Genomic DNA, 21,646 nt, shown 5'->3' on the forward strand with positions numbered 1-21,646 from the left:
GTTTAAGTAGCATGGTAATCATGGTATCAATGGGCAACAGGTGCGTGGCACGTGGGTGCGTCTCTCCAGCCGTGACGACAAGACAGGAAACAGGTTCTGGAGTGAACGCCCCCACGTCAGCTGAGCAGACAAAAACATGAAGCATGACAAAAGCGGATCATGACAGAAAGATATTTGAAAAACTGCTCATGACAGAGAAAAGTCTCCTGGCTGTGTGCCCACCCTGTCAGGATAGAAACAGAGACCACATGGCACAAAGAGGCCCCCCAAAAAAAGAGACCATAAAAGACAGAGCGACAGAGAGGCGAAAAAAAATGAGAAGCTCGTGAATGCCCAGGAGAATTTTGCACAGATAAATAAAAAAGGGATCTTGAGTTAATCACAGCCATACTATTGGAAATATATTTTTAAATTGTACTTTGAAACTTCACAAATATTTCGTCAATCAACCACAAATCATCAGTCAACATGACAATAGCTACATCAGTAATAATGAGAATTCCCCAGGTTTTTCTGCATTCAAGGGATTAGTCACGGTACAAACACAACTAATGAGGCTTGTGTGTAGTACTATGTTTATTTTAGCTTCTGTGTTTCTCTACAGGGCTTGTGTGGCTCCCTCTCAATTCCTAATCATGCCCCTGCATTTTCAAACTCCTGCGCACCTGCAGCTCATCAAGCTCAATAACACTACATATGCTTGGTGCAGCCAGGGGTAAGGCGCCAGATTATTCCCGTTACGTTGTGGTACTACGGCCCATATCTGTGCTCCTAGTGATTACCTTGCTGTATTGTTTGATTGGTTTGCGCTAACCTGTCTCCCTGTGTTTTTTCTGTCTTCTCATGTCTGCCCGAAGCTTCCTGCCAACCCGCCCAAGGCCTGCCTCACCGCTGTATTCATTCTCCGGCCTTTGGTCCCAACCCCCGTCCCCCTGCTCAACCCTCCATCCAACAGAACTCCGGACCCCTTGCCTCACCACCATTTATTCCACAATGAATCCCTTCTTTCGCTCTCTCTGACTCTGCTTGCTCTTGGGTCCACCTTTCACTTGCTTGGTTATATTGTAAACATAACAGATTGGAAGTGATTATGTGTGGTATCAGCGTCACCAACAAATATTTTATTAATGCAAAATAATTTGATAAAAGTTAGAATTAACTTAAAAATAAAAGGTATATTTGGAATATTAATCAACGTGGAGTACCAAAGTAGGAGAGGGAAATAAACATGCTAAAAATAAAAATTATGAAAGGGCTGCATTTCAGGATGGTAAAAATTCAGTGAGAAATGGGGTTCTAATTCACATTAAGGCAAAATAATTGAAACTGCTCATCCGAGTGTGCACAGAATGCATTGGTATATCTGAATAATATAGGGGGCTAGATCAAGTTGTAAGGAATGTAACAGTCAAATATTGTCGGACAAAATAACAAGTGATGAGATAATTTTGGAAAACAAGAAAAAAAACTATGTAGAACACTGAGATATGTTATTACTACTGTATTGAAACAATTTCAACCAGATGGGCGAACAAGTAAGCAAAAGTAGAAAGCTCATTATGCTATATGGCTGACAATATGGATCAGTGAGGAATGATACAAACAACAACACAACATTTGTGTTAGCTGTTTATTTAATGCTAATGGAACCTCAGCCTAGCAAGTTCTACTGCTGCCAAAAGAACGTCCACTCCAAAACACATGCTTGTCACTAAGGGGGTCAATTCTTCCCTGGAGGTGTTGGTAAACCAGATTTCTATCTTCTGGTGTCTCCGGAACGTTGACGTTGCGTTCTTGGTCAACTGGTACTGGTCCCTCCCAGTCAATTCCGTAGTCCTGTCTGTCCGAAATTGTCATGACCCGTGTCGGGCATGTCTGTGTTTTTGTTGTTGTTTTCTTCCCTCCTTCCTGCCATGTGCCTTTTTGTTATTGTTTTGTCAGCTGTGTAGGGGCGTTTCCCTCTCAGCCGTCTCGTCCTCACCAGCCACGCACCTGTTCCCTGTCAACCATCACGCACCTGATTCCCATCTGCTCCCCTGATTACTCTGACTATTTATCCACCCCTTGCCGACAGCTCAGCGTCGGAACATTTGTCCTGCTACGCCCTGTCACGGACTTTCACGACCACCCTCCTTCTCGCGCATGCCCTCGCTCATGCCCTCTCTCATGCTCTCGTTCATGCCCACGCTCCTGCTCCATGCTCCATGCTCATGCCCCCTGCTCATGCCCCCGGTCCCTGGTGTTTTGTCACGATCCTCGTCACTTGTCTTCTTTCGTTCTGTTTAGTCACGTTTAGTTTGTCCACGCCACGTTGTTTGTCCTTGTTTGTTTCATTTAATAAATTCCCTTTAAGTTTATCCGTTTCCCTGCTTCCTCGCTTTCTGGGTCCACCCCCTCCTCGCCGACCGGCGACCGAACCTGACAGAAATAGAATTTTTTTCGGCAATGTTGATAATTTGGTCACTAATACAAACATCCACCAAGTTTCCTGAGAAATTGATGACGAAAATGTCAATAACCAAATACCAACAAGAAACTCATAATTAATATAGTGCTTTTCTCAGCGCAATTTTAAAAATGTGGTAGTTTATCAAAGAGATAATATAATAAAATCACATTGCTACATTACAATCGGACAAAAGCAGTATTACAATACCTGGTCCTTGCAGGGGATGCTCAAGCATGAAGCGAGCAACATCTACATTCTCCCCTCCTTTATCGCTGCGGACCCTCAGTGATATTCCAAACTGGTGGACAGCTCCAAGAAAGGCTGTGAGAACAGTGGATGATAATGATACATAATCTTTCTGCTGTAGCCATCAAGTCCTCCATGAAAATCAATTCTTAACTTGTGATTTCCATCAATGTGCCACAGAGCCATAGGTGCTGGGACTGAGTAGACTCTTCTTGGAATGTTTATTCCAAGTCCATGACAAATTGTGCCGAAAATGATCAACAATTCTCAAAGTTTCCATTACTCGAGATCTTTGAACCCTTCATTAGAAAAAAAAAGAAAAGAAATTAGTGCACTCATAAGTGTAAGTGTTAAACACATACACAATAAGGGGTGCAGAGTGCACAAGAGAGCAAGTTTTGCCATCTCCACAGATGAAAAAGCTCTTCATAAGGGCAGTCTTTCTGCATATCTTGTGCTGGTTGTGACATAGTATTGTTCATCTCTGTGTGCATAGATGTTTTTGTTTGTCTGAATATGCATCAGGGCAGAAATGTGCTGTGCATGATACTCAGGAGAGGACAATCATAGCCCCTTGAATAAATAGGAAATATAGAAATAAAAGTAATATCAAGCTTTCTAGTGTGCTCAATAAATGCCCAATGTATAGACCTGATCTGTAACAGGATTAGTGAAATTGTTTTTGCTTTGATATGGCGCAATAGAAAGTTCATATTTGGAAGTGAGTAACACTGATACTTTATCATATTGGTAAAACACAGGCAACAGGTGATAGAGTAACTTAAAAACTTAAAGATATTAGAATTGTACACACAGGCATATTAAAGTTACTTGGACCTATTAAAGTCATTTTTGGATTTGTTGTTGGTTAATAACTCATTTAAACATGACGTGGAGAAGCTTACAGTGATGAGATTACGCAGCCTCATCATCATGAGTGCATTTAGTAATTGCAGTCAATGCGCGTCTTACAAATTGGTCTGAGAGTACTGTGTTCGCTTTTATTATCAAATTAGACCACCACTTCCTGTATTACAGTATGGCACCTGTGTGTACACTTGCGAATTTTTGCTAAACATGGTCAATTATGAACTATTTTCAGTGGAAAATACAAGGCGTTCAAGCTTCAGCATTCCGTTCATTCTAACCTACCAGCGAGCCATCTAGAGGAAAATACCCTCATTTTTAAAAATGGTGCGAACGTTGTACATTACTTTATATTACGTTTGCACGCAACTAAGAGCAATGCATTCTTGGTCGTCTTTTTTATACCACAGACATCTTGGAGGTGTTACACACGCGCTGCAAGCACGCACAGTTGAGAAAACGCGACACCTGCAGAAAGTTACTCTTTTTGGGAGGAATCGACTCATACACGCTCTCCAAGGCTGATTTTTCGGCGGAGATCCCTAAATTGTTTACTACTTATGCTTTGTGACACAGGATGGATGAAAGCTTAAAATCATTGGAGGACTACAATAACTTTGTAAGCGGATGGATACAGAATGTGAAGTTCAAAATCCTTTATGAAAAAGCCGTTGCATGGCTGATTATCCAGCAAGTTGTTAGTGTACAGAAACAGGTATCAAATTGTGTCATATACTTTAGACCAGCCCTGGCCAACCCGTGGCTCTCGAGCCTCGTGCGGCTCTTTAGCTAGTTTCATGCGGCTCTTCAGAAGCTTTCATATGACATGCGTCAAAAATGATTGGCTGACGCTGCCATTCATTCAACCGACGGCTAGATGGCACGCTGACGAGGTAAGCCTGTTTGAGTGACGTCAAACGCATTGACGAGAGAATCTCGGGCGTGACATTGTTTGTGTTGTAAACAATTTCAATTTCCGTTCAGGTGGCACTCAAATGGTAGGGAAAAATGCAGAGTTGAATGAAAATGTGAAGAAGAACACAGGACGTTTTTGACAGAGTGGGAGAGTTTGTTTTTTTGTTGAACGTAATGGCAAGCCAGTCTGTCTTAATGTCACGCAGTATTAGCGCATTTCAAATCTTCACCTCACTCCATGTTAACTTCGAACAGGAATTTCCAAAAGCGACTGAACTTTGCAAACAAGTTGGTCGCTTTGAAAAGTCGGACAGAAAACCAGATGCAGTTTTTCAAAAATTTCACGAAACACTCGGAGACCGTAACGCTTGCATCATATCAACTGTCTTGGAACGTTGCACGGGCTAAAAAGTCATACAATGAAGGGGACTTCATTTAAAAATTCCTCATTGACACCGTTGAAATATTGTCTCCTGAAGACAACAAACTAAAATGGAGCATATCAGACATCCAACTCTCCTGCCACAGTGTTGAACGCAGAATATCGGATATTAATACAGATGATGTTCATGCGTGCCCATGTGTATGATGAGGCTCTTTGCAGTAACACAGAAAAAAAAAGTGTCTCTTGGCCTCTGACTGGTTGGCCACTCCTGCTTTAGACAAATGAGGAATCGAATTTATGAGCTCGACTCTTGGCAAATGGGGAGTGACACATAATGCACATAGTGTACGAGGCCTGATGAAAACTTATTCACGTAAACAAACAAACTAAAGAACATGTTCCTGTTGCTATCCCATAACCCCGTAGGGTCGTTGGGGCACCACAGATGATATGTTGACCAGCTCTCTCCATCGCTTCCTCTCTGTCCTCGGCATCTCTCAGCGCCTCACTGAGTCTCAAGTCAGTCCATTCTTTGATGTCCTCTCATCTTTTCTTCTGTTTCCCTTGTTTCCTTCCACCCCGTACGGTTCCTTGTAAGATGGTCCTTGCAAGGTCTGAGGATCTAGTGATGTGTCCATACCACCTCAGTTTCCGCTTTTTAACGGTGGGGAGTAGGTCATCATGTGGTCCGATGGCTTGGCTGATCTTATGCCAGCCTTCCTTGTTGGTGACTTGTTGGGTGTAGAAGATACCCATGAGTCTTCTGAAGCATCTCATCTCCATGATGTATAATTTTTTTCTGCAGCTCTTCTGTAAGAGACCATGTTTCACAGGGATATAAAAGGACTGGAACCACAACTGGGCCTTTGATGTCAGACTGATGTTTTTGTCCTTCCATATGGGCTTGATTTTTGCTGTAGCAGCAGTCGTTTGTGCAATGCTGGCAAGGACTTCCCATTTGGATCCTTCATCAGACATGATTGCTCCAAGGTATTTGAAGCTGGATACTGTGTACAATGCCTGTCCGTTGACTCTTATGTCAGTGAGGATGCCCCTTTTGTTGTTGGTCATGATTTTTGTTTTTTCTGCGTGGATTTCCATTCCGTAGGCCCGCCTATTACTGACAGTTCCTTCATGATCTGCCAGGGTATCTACCATGATACGCTCCAGAAATATGTTAAAGAGAATGGGGGAGAGAAGGCACCCTTGGCGGACGCCTGTCGTTGTCCTGAACCAGTCTCCGACGGGTCAGTTGTGAAGGACTGCGCTGGTAACATTGTGGGACAGTTGTTGGATGACTTTGACGTTAGGATTAATGTTGTACTTAATCATGGTCACCCACAGCGCAGCATGCCATACCCGATCAAAGGGTTTCTTGAAGTCAACAAACAATTTGGTAAAGGTGTTGTTGATGCTACAGGTGTCTCTCACAGAAATTCTTAGGTTGAATATCTGTTCTGTGCTGCTCCACTCTGCCCTGAATCCGGCCTGCTCTTCAGCTATGTTCAGTTCAGCTTGAGGTTTTAAACTGTTGAGAACTATTTTCAGAAGGACTTTGCTGTGGTGGGTAATGAGACTGATGGTATGGTGGTTTTGAAACTGTTGGAGATTGCCTTTTTTTGGAAGTGTGGTGATGGGTGACTGGGTCCATGATGTGGGCCACTCAACACTTATCCAGATTTTGTTACACAGGATGGCGAGCGTCTCGATCATGGTTTCTCCTCCTGCTTGTAAGAGCACTGCTGGGATGTTGTCCGCTCCGGCTGATGAACGGTTAACAGAGCTGCTATAATTTTATTTCATTGCATGGCTCGTGGATCGGACACTCTAAATTGCCCCTTGGTATGAGTGTGAGCGTGGATGGTTGTTGGTCTATGTGTGCACTGAGATTGGCTGGCAACCAGTTCAGGGTGTACTCTTCTGCCTGAAGATAACTGGGGCTCCAGGTCCACCCGCGACCCTTGTAAGGAGAGGCGGTAAAAATAATGGATAGATGGCAATCTTCAGGCACTCTGAGGAGAAAAAGGCTGTTCCTGCACGCTTGAGCATGCGTCATCTTTCCACGATGTCTTGAAGCCAAACATGAAAGGAGAAGAAAAAAACTCGTTTGAACAGGTATTTATTCGTGGCTGATCAGTTAGTGGCATTCTCAGAAGAGAGTTAAAGAGTTTGGGTACTTGTGTGCGTATTGCTCCAACGCCAATATTGGTGCAAATTGTCATTAAACAGTGATGTTTTTGTGTTTTTGTCACACACGATGGTTCGCAAATCAGCTGTTGAGATTGATCACTACCTGCAAGATGACCAACGAGCTGGAAGAATTTCTGTGAGAATATAACAGTCTTTTCCATCCTTGTTGATTTGAAATTGTTATTTTATGGTGCTTCATTGTTTTCAGCAAATCTTGAGGAACAGCTCGAGGGCCAAGATGTAGGAGATTCAAGTATGTCCTTGCTATACCAGTTAGGTGCAGCACAAGAACACGGCAGTATATATGACGTGGCGGGCCGTGATTTCACACTTAGGCCTTCAGTGAAGTCGAACATAGTCAAACTTGAATAAATACCCTTGATAATACCGTCATTTCTGACACCACAACTGGACAAATAATATACCGAAAGACACATGCGCAGTTCTGTGTGAGTGTAGGATGACCTAGATTCTCTTGAAAGGTCCCTCTTGAAAATGGCATTGCAAGTGTATCTGCAATGTGCAATTAAATCCACACTTACCTTTTCCTACTTCGGTCATTGTAGTTAAAAAAAGGAATATATTTCAGATTTTCGAACAGTCACCAGTTACGACTTCCGGGTGTGTTGATTCTGCGCAGCGCTGCCCCCTCACGAGTGAGTATCCGATCACAAAGCGCGTTCATCACCTTCAGCGTAAGGCCAGCGACAAGGCTCACGGTAACTGACTCGTGATCTGATTGGCTATCACAACTTTCTATCAACTCTAAAAGCCCGTCACTCACACAGAACAGACGCCCTCACATTGTATCTGAAGGCCTTGGACGAATAGTGCGTGCCACTGGTATTATAAAATCTGACGGGCAACACAAGCTAGCTGAATTCTGATTGGATAAAAACTCTCACCTAAAAATACAACAGATATCAATTTAGTAATTATAAATCAATAATCCAACTTCCACAATTGTAAAAATGCATAGAAATATTTACTCTAGACTTGATACATTCAGCAAGAAACATAAGCTTCTTAGCGATAATCACTATGTTTTTGGAGGGGCGGGGGCGGGGGGACAACCAGAACGGCAATGATGGCATTTTGGAGGAAAGAGCCACAAGTATAGATAGGGAAGAATATGCAGTTGTTCTCCTTGTCGTTCTTACAAAAAGCTTTTGACACTCAAGATCATAGTATTCCACTGCAATAGAACAATTTGTTATCAAAGGGTTGGCACATAAATAGATGGAGCGTTATTTGGATGATTGCCATCAATATGTTGACTTTAATAAAATAAAATATTACCTATTAAATGTGACAGCTTCTCAATAATATAGAAAGTGGACCGAGCATGCTGAAAAGTTGGTTGGATGTAAAAATACAATACATTTTCATTTTTATAGCGTTTTCTCAACAGCTGCAGCTGTTACAAAGCGCTTTACAAAACATTTAACGTGGGAAAATGCAGCTACCAATTTGCTTTACGAAGCAGTTGTATAATGTAGTATCCTCCAGATGGCACTTTGTGTTCGGAGTCTAACTGAAAGCACAATGACTTGCCATTCTGTATTGAAACCAAATGTGCCATCTAGAGGACACAAAAATATAAAACAAGTGGTTGATGAAGCATATTAGAAGCTACATTTTCATACTACTAGTTTGTCTAAGCAATCAGTAAATTCAGAAAAAATTTTGTCTTTGGCACAAAAACTAAAAATCATGTTAAAATTACTACATTACATTGAAATAGAAAGAGTATGTCACAACAAATGTCTCTGTAATGATCAGTGATGCCAGCCACATTTAGGTAATGGAATACAAAAATGTCTGCTGTCATAGTAAAACTAAGGACGTCCGGAAAAAATATTATTCATATATCATTTATAGCTCGCTGTTGCCTCCATATATGACATATGGTATTGGGTTTTGGGGAAATATATATACAAAGCGGTGGCACGGTGGCCTCACAATGCGGAGGTCTTGGGTTCGATTTTTGGTTCCGGCCTTCCTGTGTGGAGTTTGCATGTTCTCCCCGTGCCTGCGTGGGTTTCCTCCGGATTCCTCCCACATCCACAAAACGTGCATGGGTAGGTTGATAGAATACTCTTAAGTTGTCCCTAGGTGTGAGTGTGAGCGCGAATGGTTGTTCATCTTTGTGTGACCTGCGATTGACTGGCAACCAGTTCAGTTTCAGTTTTGTTTCAAGTCCCACCATTACCCAAACTTGTCAATTGCGAGCAAGATATAAGCCCAATTTCTTGCGCATTGCTGAGGTTTCCACAACTTGAGCAATGGACTAAACCCCCATCTTTGCATCTCTGTTTGTGTGAGAGTATGTGTCATTGCCAAGAGAAATGGAGAGTAAAAAAAAATTGACTATTCCAGCAAAGAGGAATAATGAAGTCAATCTTTTTCAGGGCCGAGTTGTGTGAACACTTGACTGATCGTCCCTGTGATGTGTAAACGTTCCTCTTTCGTTACAGATGGTGTGACTTGATCACGACACTCTTTTGGAAATGTGTAATTAGTTCCAAAACACAGTTCTGTTTGATCGCCACACAGGGCCTGTGCGAAACTATGACGTCCTGACTTTGGCGTGAGCGCCTTTGCTTTGGGTAGACCACTTCAGTTGTCCCCTTCGGAGGAAGAACCCAAGAGACTCGTGGAGTAATAATGCATCTGAGTATTGTTGGAAATAAAATCATACAGTATTTTAAATGCTCTTTCACTGAAAATGCAATTGTTTCTTGCTTGTTCCTGAAAAAAATATGTATTTTTAAATGTAGATACAGAGTGAATTTTTAAGTGGAGACTCCCCAATATAACAAGCCACAACCTGTGTTTATTGCAGGAATTAAGATTTTTCTCGCATACCATCATTGAAAATGGACATTGGGGAAAATTTCCCGCGCCCTGCCACCCTAATTTTACCGCTGCTTTTAACAATTGTGTCCCTTGATTATTATTTAATAACATTAATCTACACGATGAGCGCAACAATAACCTCATGTATGAAGTCAGCTAAATTTGATTACTGCTTACTTTAATCAATAAGACGATATGCGCTACATTAAAATTACAAAAATATAGCTCAGAGTTTAAAGATATTGTGCAGTATATAGACAAGGGTGCAGACAGACTGTGCAAAAGTGCCAAGTTGAATGACTATGGGTGAACAGGACCACATGTACTATTTCATTGAAGTATTAAAAAAAAGTTAAGTGCTATAGTAAAGCTGCAGCGGTACATCTATCCTGGGAGTGATCCGCAGAAGGTAAGCAAAGCGCAACAATGTTATCAAACGGCATATCCATACGACACTTAGATCAACGCCTAACATGGACAATTACAATGACATCTAACAAAGATTTACAAAGGCATCTAACATAAACATAGACATCTGACATAGACCCTTACATAGACATATGATGAACCATATGATGAACATATGAACCCCATACATAAACGTATGGGGTTCCATTTGTGCCAAAATTATGCTGTTGTGCCTTGTGTCTCAGTATATGTCGTCATGACGCGTCATTTGTCCAAGTGTTGTGTCTATGTGATATGTCTATGTAAGTGCCTATGTATCGCATAGACACAACACTTGGTCAAATGACACGTCATGACGACATCTACAGAGATACAAGGCGCATCAACACATTTTTGGCACAAATAGAACCCCATAGATTTGACAGCCTGTTCTGTCAAAATGTCCAACCCATGCAAAACTTACTACCAGAGGGTAATTTGACAGCCAAAGTACGACAGTGCGCTTTCAGATTGTTTTTTTTGCATGCATATAGGTAGAACGACAAAGAAAATCCTTTAGTGAAATACACGTAGACGCAAGCAGGTAGAACGTCCTGACAGTTTAATTTATAGTTTGTTTATGCATAACTATAAGCAGGTAGGGTGTTCTGGCAGTTGAATTTACCCATTTTGAATATAGGCATAGATGTGTGTTTACAGACAACTTTTACTAGCAATATCAAACGAGTGTGACATACATACACTACTGCGTGAGTAATGTGCTCAACAGAAACACTCGTCAAAAGTATTTTGAGGCAATGAAAAAGTCAAAAAAGACTCAATGAAAACGAAAATAATCAGTACTCCCCACTTTTAACCCAACAAACGACATGTAGGACAAAAAGCTCCAAACTTCCCACAAAATCACTATCGGTGTTGGGCTCATGTATACACACTGGGCAGTGATGCAACGTCTCGACTGGTAAGAAGGCATTTCAGAACAACGGGTAGGACATTTTGACAGAACAGGCTGTCAAATCAGCCTCCGGTAGGACGATTCGTATTGGTAGGGCATTTTGGCAGAATACCGGGTGTCACGGATTACCTTTTGTGGTAGGTTGAGGGAAACTCCCAGGATAGATGTACCACTGCAGCTATAGCACAAACAAATTTTTATACTTAAAGAAAATAGTACATGTGGTCCTGTTCACCCATACAGTCATTCAACTTGGGACTTAATTTTTCACGGTAAAGTGCACAATCCCTCATATTACCATCATATATGACACCATGGCTGGAAAAATAATATAGAGACAGACACTTACGCAGTACTGAGTGAGTGTTGGATGACGTAGCTGATCTTGAAAGGTCCGTCTTGAAAATGGTCTCGTGTATCTGCAATTAAATCCACACTTTTCCCTCCTTCAGCCATTGTGGTTTAAAAAAAGCAATAGCATAGTGCTGCCCCCTCTTGGGTGAGTATCCACTCACATCAACTTCAACGTAAGGCCAGCGAGAAGACCTTATACAGTCATCAACTCGTTATCTGATATGCTATCGCAATTGTCTATCAACTTAAGCCCCGCACTCACACTGAACAGACTCCCGCATGATTTTATGTGAAGGCCTTGGATTGCTAGTGCGTGCTCCTAGTATTGTGAAATTTGCCTGGCGACACGAGCTGGCTGAAGTCCAAAAAAAAAAAAACATTCCCTAAAATACAACACTGGGATATAATATGACATAAATGGGAAGAACATGATCACAATTTCTTGATTATGTTAGGCGAGCAGAGAAGGCCTTGACCGTCCACCACTGCTTTTAACTACTATATGAGTTGTATTTTTGTAAATGTGCAAAATCTGATGTAGCACATCTTGTCTTATTCATCAAAGTGAGCAGTACTTGAATTTAGCTTACTACATACTTGAGATTTATTGTTTGGCTCATCCTATTGCCTTTTCTTTTTTTAATCCCTATCCTATTTTATTTCACATTGTTCTGATGTACTGTATTGCATATAATGTCATGGAGGCTTTCCAGTCAGGTCTCAGGAAAATACATAGCACAGATTACAGAGAAAATTGCTTTTATATAAACTATTTCAATGGAATGTTGTAAGATTAACACACTTTTTAGGTTGTAGTCCGATGAGAGGTGTCCTGGTCAAAGAAAGGAACCCGAGAGATTGTAGGATACAGGGCGGGCAAACAAGGAGCAGTGTACTGTTGATGGTAATTGATTGCACCTGGCCCCAGCACCACAGTCTCGTCAGCCCTGAAACGTGCGCACATGTGCGCACACACACACCAGTGTTATTCAGTGACTACTCGCGCATGCGGGACAATTGGTATATATACAGCCAAGGCAATATTATTGTGTGTTATATGTTGTGTAAAGCGCTTGTATCTGTATTGTATTATTTTTTTTTAAAACAAGACAATCTGAAAAAGATACGATAAATATCTTTTTCAAATTCTAAGTGCTGCTGGCAGGAAGGCCATCACAAAGAGGTGGCTAAAAATCAGAAAGGCCTACGACAGATGAATGGATCATTTGACATTTTCAAAATGGAAAGGATTACTTTTGCTATACGATGACTACAATGTTTTGTTTTGTTTTGTTATTTTTGAGACAATGGGAAGAATTGGCCAAGAATATTTAGACCATCATTCGTTTAATGCTAATTTTTTTATTAACTCATCATAATTTGGTTTCATTCTTTAGAGAGTGTTTTTCCATTCATTCATTTATTCATTTGTCTATTTTATTTATTTTATTATTATCATTATTAGGTATTTATTTATTTATTTTTGTTACTATCGATGCTTGACATAGGAAAGGTGCAACCCAGGGTTCCTGTTCTAGTGAATTGAATTGCTATAAAATGTTTTACTAAGATGGTGGAAGGACAAAATATTAATTTCTGTTAAATTAAGGCACATGACTGGAATGTACAGCAGTATGAATGATTATTGTGTTACACAAAATGTTAGACGTGAACTATGAAAATGTTGAATAAAAAGTAAATTGAAAAAATAAAACAAGACAATCATGGCTTGACAATATACACAAAATGTTGAACCAAGAAACTCGCACATCTTGTTCTCCACAGGGATGAGACGGGCTGCCATGTCCTTGTTGTGTTCCAGCTCTTTCCTTTCTACTACTACTACCTCCTAGGTGTTGACATTGCTCCAGAAGTCCAACAGTGAGAGTGTCACTGAGTATATTATACGGGCAGAGACTGCCATCACAGCACTTCGAAATGTTGGCGAGATATTGAGCAGCGGATTGCTCACCTCAAGGGTATTAAATGGGTTGCCTGAATGTTTTGAATCATTCAATGTCTACGTAACTCAAATTGATGCAGCAATTACTTTTGCTGGCTTCAAGACAAGACTACGGAGCCACTAAGACACCAAAAATATGAGGGGACCAGCGTCTAAGGATGATGTGATGAACGCACGAGGACGACCAAGTACAAAAACAGAAAGTGCCAACATTGAGTGTTTTAAATGTGGCCAAAAATGACATAAAGCTGGAGAGTGTCAACGGAAGCTTGGTATGCAGGCGTAAACAACGGTCAATTAACGCACAAAAAGTTACCAATGACAAGGATTAGGCATTCCATTTGAATGAGGCTGACACATATATCCAGCCGGTGTGCAGCATCAACAAAACAGGTCTGATGGTTGACACGGGCGCCACTTCACATATAATAACTAATCTAAGAAAGTTCAAAGCGTTCGATGACAGTTTCCAGGCCAAGACACACTGCGTGGAATTGGCTGACGGCACAAGATGCAATGGGGTAGCAGAACACAGGGGAGAAGCAGAGGTTTGCTCGTTAGACAACAACGGAGAATGGCACAAAGTAACGCTGAAATAGGCGTTATACATTACATCTTTTCCGCGGGACATCTTCTCTGTGCAGGCAGCTAGATCCAGTGGTGCGAGAGTCATCTTCATGAAAGGACATGATGACGTGCGACACAGGGATGGGACTCCAATTCCACATTCACAAACACAAATCAACTCAAATCAAATTTTATTTATATAGCACTTTGCATACATAAAATGCAGCCCAAAGTGCTATACAATAAAAACTCCCAATTACAGCAAAAACTTCGATTCACCCCTACCCACCCAACATACACAAAAGACACATCCACACACATGCATGAACTCAGATGCACACAAAACAAATGCATTCACACAACGTGATAAACTGTCTTAACAGAAAGACATGGCAGGGCACGGCGAAACCATATGAGGAAAACATACCCAAGGTAGGTCATCCACGCTGAGAGGAATGACAGGGAGCTCCACCATCACAGCGACCCCCGGACCAGATGGACTGGGGAAGACCCTACACATGGTACAGAGGCCCCCAGACCCCCTGGGCCTAAGGAGCCTGCGGAATGAGGAGAAAATCAGATAAATAAGATGGCCCAAGACCGTTAAGACATTTAAAAACTAATAGCAGCACCTGAAAATCAGCCCTGGAACACACGGGGAGCCAATGCAGCGATTTCAAAAGTGGTGTGATATGTGCCCGCCCTCTGGTCATTGTCACCACCCGTGCTGTTGAATTCTGAATTAGTAGTAAACTGGAAATACTCTTTTGGGGAAGACCAGAGACCAGGGCAGTACAATAATCTAAACGACAGGAAATAAAAGCTTTCATCAGCACCTCCGTGTTAGGTTGAGAGAGAAACGGGCGGACTCTGGCAATATTCTTAAGGTGATATAAACCAACCTTGGTTAAACTGAGCTCAGAGTAAAAAATGACGCCCAGGTTTTTTACACATTGAGAGGGTTTAAAATCTTGTAGTTTTGGTAAAGGTTTCTCCCTCTGACCTTCAGGACAAATATCTAAAACCTCTGTTTTGTCCTGATTGAGCTGCAGGAAATTCTGTCTCTGTCATCCATGACTTAATATCTAAAATACAATTTAAAAGGGTATCAATAGGCCTTGTGTCATCCGGAGACACGGCAATATACAGCTGTGTGTCATCAGCGTAGCGATGCAAGCTGATGCCGTGTCTCCTGATAATGTCCCCAAGAAGAAGCATATACAGATTGAAAAGTATTGGGCCTAAAATTTAACCTTGGGGAACCCCACATTTGATTTCATGGGTTTTAGAGGAACAGTGCAGTGGTTGGTGATAGAGGTACTAGTGGGAACACTGGCTGAGTGAGTCTATAGGAGTCAGCAGGGAGCGTAATTGACGACGCTATAATGGATGTTAGCTACCCAGGAAGCTTGGATGAAAACCGTCCGGCTGGTAAAAAGAACGATGATTCCAAAATGGATTAAAATTGCCAATGAAAGCAAAACCGAGATGTCCACAAGTGCGCATAAGCCATGTGTTCAGGCTTAAAAGATAACTGAAGCGCTCGCTGCTGTGGGATAGTGTCGGCAAAATGCAGCTTATCAGCCCGCAAATTCTGAGCAAGTCCAAGAGGGCATTAAAATCTTGCTTGTTCTGCTCCAATTGTCGGCGCACTGTTTCGTTCGTCCCCACATGGACAACAAGCAGGGATACGGATGGTGGAAGGGCGACAAGAGCAATGGGCAGGATTGTTTACGATCTCCTTAACTTTGGCTCTGTGATCGTATCAAAGTAGCGTGTGTGTTTAATGATGCTGTCACCAACTATGACGGTGGTTGGTGAGTGCAGAGGGTGTGAAGATGCGATGTGACGCTGTGTCAGGGGAACTGCAGACTCTGTGGAGAGGCCAGTTGGCAGCCGAGGACGGCACCGGTGAGTGGCGCCGATCTGGTTGTCCACTCGTGTGCCGGGAGCCCGCGTACTTGAGCAGCCTTACGCGTGAGCAGCTGACCGGGCCACGCATGGACTTACCCATTCCAGAATTTCCAGTCGAATTCATCGTCGTGAGCTGCAGGGAATTCGAAGGAGCACCTGGGACCACAGCCCCGGGGGTCAGATGCAACGACCGACGTCTCCGACCGGGAGGGCGCAGCAATGGCAACAGGAGAATCATCTGCCAGGGCGGAATAACGATTTTCCAGGACCAGTCTAGGGCGGGGAGATGGTTCTCTGCTCCTCTGGCAGCGGGACACCACCTCAACCCAGGTGTTACCATGCAGTGGTATTGAGCAGGATGGGCCAAAGCAGGTAGCTGGATTCCTTCGCACCGTGTCTGTCAGTGGAGCCTCAGCCATACTCGTAGCCGTCATAACCCATCGATAATGACAGCCGAGAGTTGTAGGAAACGGGTCGTGAAAGACGAGTTGAGGGTCTCTTTTCTCCAGAGTTCTTCTGACATCTGATGGACTAGCTCTCTCAGGTGAGAGATTGTTTTATTTGCCTTGCATCTTGACCATGATGCACCAGACCCAGTGACTGGGGAAAGCACGGCGGGCTAACTGCCGCTAGTCTGGGGCCGGAGTATGCTAGCTGTATGCCAGTTGGCCGGTTCACAGGTGGGAGCTTGTCCGTTGATTAATAACCACTTTTATGATTAAAACTCATCCCTTTAGGGTCAGTTCTCTCAGTCTCCAAAAAACACATCTTTTCCTCACTTTCCCTACCACGTCACCTCAACTTGCTTCTCCTCCCCCTTCCCTGCCAAATCTGATTCCAAGTATTTTTTGGTCAGTTTTTGTCAGTGTCAGGGGTGGTATCTTTGTCGTCTTTTTTGTAGTCCTAACATATGTTTCATTTCCTTCTTTTTCTTCTCTCTTCATGCTTTTCTAAAAAAGGTCTGGCTTCTTAACTTTATAATTTCCCACCATTGTGCTCGTGATTCAAACCGGTCTTGGAGTGTTTGCCAGTCTTTGTACTGCTCCCTTTATTTGTTTACCAAGACTTCGTCTTAAAGAAGGGAACAGTTGAGCCTCCAGAGGCCTCTTCCAACTGTCAAACCAGATGGGATTGAATGATCTCCGCTAAACCATGTAAAACCCTCCTCTCTTGGATGTATGGTTTTAAAACAATCATCTAATTCAAAAAACTGGCACATGTCCTTAAGTAAAACAGATGTTTTATCAACTTTAAAATCCTCCCCAGCTCCTTTTTTATCATTTCTGCTTAAAACACAGTTAAAATCTCCTCCCATAATAAAGGGTGCACGACCTAGCATGTGACACTGTAAGTCTCTAGAAGTTCATACCTGTCGTGTTTTTCATTTGGACCATAAATATTTAAAAGGCTAAAACCTTTCCCATAAAGGTTAGGTGTGCTAAAAGTGCTCGTCCATCTTTTAAAACCGTGCTACCTGTAGTTGCAATTCGAGTGTTGTTTATTAAAATGGCCACTCCATCATTGCGGTTTTCGTACGACCCACTCCATAAGGTTGGGTGTGGCCACATTTCCTCCCACTGCTTATAATTTTTTAAAAAGGGAATACCACATTCTTGAATTAAAAACACATCCGACTCAAGACTTTTTAAAAAGGACAATACGCTCTGAGCACGAGTCTTTGATTTCACACTTGTAACGTTTATAGTCGAGAAGGTGAGTGTTAAAGATATGATTTAAAATGGAGGTCTACAAAACAGGGTATCAAAAGGAGGAAGCTATTTAAAACTAATCAATAAGGTAATTTCTTGAGACTGTAGTTCTTCCTTCACCTGAGCAATGGGTGTCGGATTCGGGAGTCTTGGTGATGGTTTTTCTCGCAATCTTAAATTCATTGTGTTATGGTTTTTGGGCGTTGATTGTAGTACGATTTTCAAAAACGACAGCTCATTTGGTGAGTTGCAAGGAAAAACCCTGTGCTCTTCCACGTCGCTCTCTGAGCTCCCAGGCCTTCCCCTCTTCTCTAAGGTCAAAGGAGACTCAGAAGACCGCTCAGATGCTAGTCGTTTAATTTTTTGTGCACAAGGAATTTCGCTGCGTTCACTACTAGTCTGGTCTACGCTGGTTTTGCTTGATTCGGTTGTGGGCATTTGTGGTAACATGCTACTTTCTTCCGAACGCCCCATTGGTGTAGCCAACATATGCCCCTCCCCTTCCACCTCCTCACCTGTTCCCTCTCCACCAATGACAGGTTTTGGAGGGAGATTTGAATTTTTCTGTGTATCTTTTGCTTGTTTGTCCATTTCAATTTTATCTAACAGTGCCATTTCTTTTCCAGCCTTCAATTTGTTGGCAAATGATTTTGGACAATTTCTGTAGAGGTGGTTTGATTCCCCACAGAGATTGCACTTTCTGCCATTGGTGCATTCTTCAAAAGTATGCCCAATTACTCTGCATTTTCCGCAAATTATCTGCTGACATGCTTCTGCCAGGTGTCCATGCTCACCACACTTGCGGCAGAGCTTGGGTTGACCCTGGTAGTGTATGTAGCCTCGGTTTTCACCCAAGACTATCATTGATGGGAGATGTTTCAGGCCCTGGAAGCCCTGGGGGTCCTGCCATTGTTGAATGGGTACCCGCCAGGCACAGTTCCAGATGCCGTCCTCATCTCTCACTTTCATACCCTGGCCTTTTACCGTGCAATATCTACTCAGCCAAAAACAATCTGCATTCACTGTCTCATTAAACATGCTGACAATAACTGTTTTAGCAGCATTATCAGTCAGTTATTCAACATTGAACGCAGAAAACTGGGCTTTTACATTTTCATAACGAAGCCAAAATTCACGAAGATTTAGAGCAGAACTGAAACTAAAATCAAAACCTTTGCTAAAACGCGACGTTATGATACAGTTTAGGTCACTAGCATTACATTTCAAAGTCTGTTGGATAAGTTTCCTGGAAAAATCCAGTCTGGACATTACCAGGATGTCTCCACTAACTTCCTTGAAAGTAAAACGTACACTGTGGTGCCTCCGCATGCCGACATGGGTGTCCGACATAGCCGGAGAACCACAGGACGTATATAATAAATAATAACAATTATTAGTTTATATTTACTTACCTTAGTTGGATAACTGAAAATACAAAGGTTATTATCAACAGTAAGGAACAGCTGATATAACCCCCAATGAAAGAGGTTTTATACCACAGTAGGTATAGAACGCGAACACCAAAGGGGGGTGATCGCAGTCTTAGCCAAAAGGCCGAGAAGCGATATCATCAAACTGGCACAGGGGGCGACTTGATTCTCGACATTCCGAGCAACAGTCACGGTGACCAATATAAAATGATCACAACAAACCATTTACATGCCAAACATCAAACTCACACATTTTTATCTGAAAACGAGACCAAAAAAGAGACCAAGTGTGTTGCTTGCCAGCCTGCGAACGAAACAAAAGCTTAGCAATTGCTGGGTACTGTAGTCTATGTGACCCAAAGTGGACCAATTGGAAACAGCAATAGAAGTATTGCAAGCCCCAATATTATAACTTTAAAGGAAATTTATATGATCTATATTTGAAACCATTATTTATATGACCACCCACCGCATGTTCCCTCAATAACGGAGCAAGACGACGCTTTCTTCAATGACAGAATGTCCTTGAAGCCGCAGCATGACAGGGTATTCGGTGAAAGTCTCAAAAACAAGAGACAGCCTTTGAGAAACACGACAGCTGCTGAAGAGTTTTTTCGTTTTCCCACACAACTACGTAGAACGGAAACATCCAGCAACAAATTCATTGTGACCAGCAGAGGAGGGTGCACCGTTCTTGGAGGTACTGCAATACCAGGTCGATGCGTGGAATGAACGGAGCGAGCCCCTATTCCATGTCCCCGTTCCAAAAATCAATTTAATATCTGGTCCCCAGGAAAGGGACGTATCAGATATTAAACTGATAAGAACAGATTTTTTTCTTTTGATAAATTTTTATTGTTACTGGAGACATTGTTGTTCACATCTCTCCAACATGGAGCACAATCTTAGTTCTGAGGTTACATGTTAAAAAAGCAGCATGTGTGACATAAAGGTGTAAGGTAAAATGTATCTAAAATATATCTAGTCAATATTTTTTAAAAGCAATTGTTAAAAAAAGCACTTCAACCTCTGTTGTGCAGGAGCGTACTATCGCCTTACTAAGTGGGACCTCATCTTACCCTCTCAAACAGAATCCAGAGAGAGAAAAAACCTGCCAGGATGCTTCAAGGAGTTCCTCAGAGGTGTTGCATCTCTCCACTCTCTCCCGAGGAGCCAGGCCGTCGCTGCCAGGACCTTCCCTGTGGGCTCCGGTTCCCTCCTCCGGGCGGGCACAGACGACTCTTCTTGGTGACTGTGTCCTTGGCTTGCCGCAGGCAGCTCAGAGTAGCCGCTGCCATTCGGAGCACAGCCACGGGGGGGGGGGGGTCTGTCTGTGCCTCCTTACCAGCAAGTTTCTGGAGGTCCAAATGGCGTCTTTGATGGCGGCAAGGGTGAGCCACTGCTTTGCAAAATGTTCTCCTGTGTTCGTCATTGGGCCCACCCCATAGAGAACGAATTGTGCATTGAGGACCTCCCTTGCTGGCAAGTCCGGGAATTGCAGGTGGCCGGCTGTCGCCCACAGGTCCGTGGCAGCACTGCACTCCCAGAGGAGGTGCCTCACCGACTCTTGGGCGCCACAACCAGGTCTGGGGCAGTTTGAGTGCGCTGCCATACCTCGGGAGTGCATAACGTACCTGACTGGGAGGATTTCGTGCGCCGCCATCCATGACAGGTCCCGAAGTTTGTTTGGGAGGGCGGGATGGTTTACATTGCGCCAAACAGTTGTGGGCTCGCCGAATGCAAGCCCGCGCACTGGACATACCGTTTCCCGCTCCTGCACAACAGAGATGAGAGATCTGTGGTTTTTTAAAACATGGCATTCTTGATTTTCTAGTTTAAAATTCCTTAAAAAAACTTTTATAAAAGAATAGGCAGGCGGCAGGATAAAAGACACAGGCAGTCTTTGATCGCTAGGGATGAGTCTTAATTTCCGGAGGTAAGATCCCATCCAGAATCTTGACATTGCTCGAGCTTTTTGAGCGCTTGAGGGCTCTAGTGCAGTTTGCAGGTGCAGGGCCACGTATCTGCTTCCCAAGAAGAGCTGGAGGTCCGGCACTCCTTTTCCCCCTTTTTCTCTGCTCATCTTCATTGTTGCTCTCTTCAGTCTCTCCCACTTGGATCCCCAGATGAAGTAAAAGATAGCCCGGTCCAAACCTAAAAGGATACTTCTTGTTGGGATAAAAACAGAACTGATTAATAAAAGCAATGGTAGAATAACTGCTTTTATGATTAAAACTTTTCCCTCTATGGTCAGTTCCCTCATTCTCCAAAAAACAAGTCTTTTCTTCACTTTCCCTACCACGTCGCCCCAACTTGCTTCTCCTCCCCCTTCCCTGCCAAATCTGATCCTGAGTATTTTCTGGTCAGTTTTTGTCAATGTCAGGGGTAGTCCGGTCTTTTCTGTCAATGTCCACGGTCCATAAAACTGTGCTTGT

At 42.8% G+C, this 21,646-nt stretch overlaps 1 pseudogene; it reads right to left on the bottom strand.

Moving 5' to 3' along the window:
* Nucleotides 1–19,889: 19,889 nt before the first annotated feature.
* LOC148333991 (U2 spliceosomal RNA) lies at nucleotides 19,890–20,064 on the bottom strand (annotated as a pseudogene).
* Nucleotides 20,065–21,646: the final 1,582 nt, after the last annotated feature.

This window comes from Idiotropiscis lumnitzeri, chromosome 7 (assembly GCF_059441095.1).
Source record: "Idiotropiscis lumnitzeri isolate Australia: NSW breed Sydney's pygmy pipehorse chromosome 7, RoL_Ilum_1.0, whole genome shotgun sequence".
Lineage (NCBI taxonomy): Eukaryota > Metazoa > Chordata > Actinopteri > Syngnathiformes > Syngnathidae > Idiotropiscis > Idiotropiscis lumnitzeri.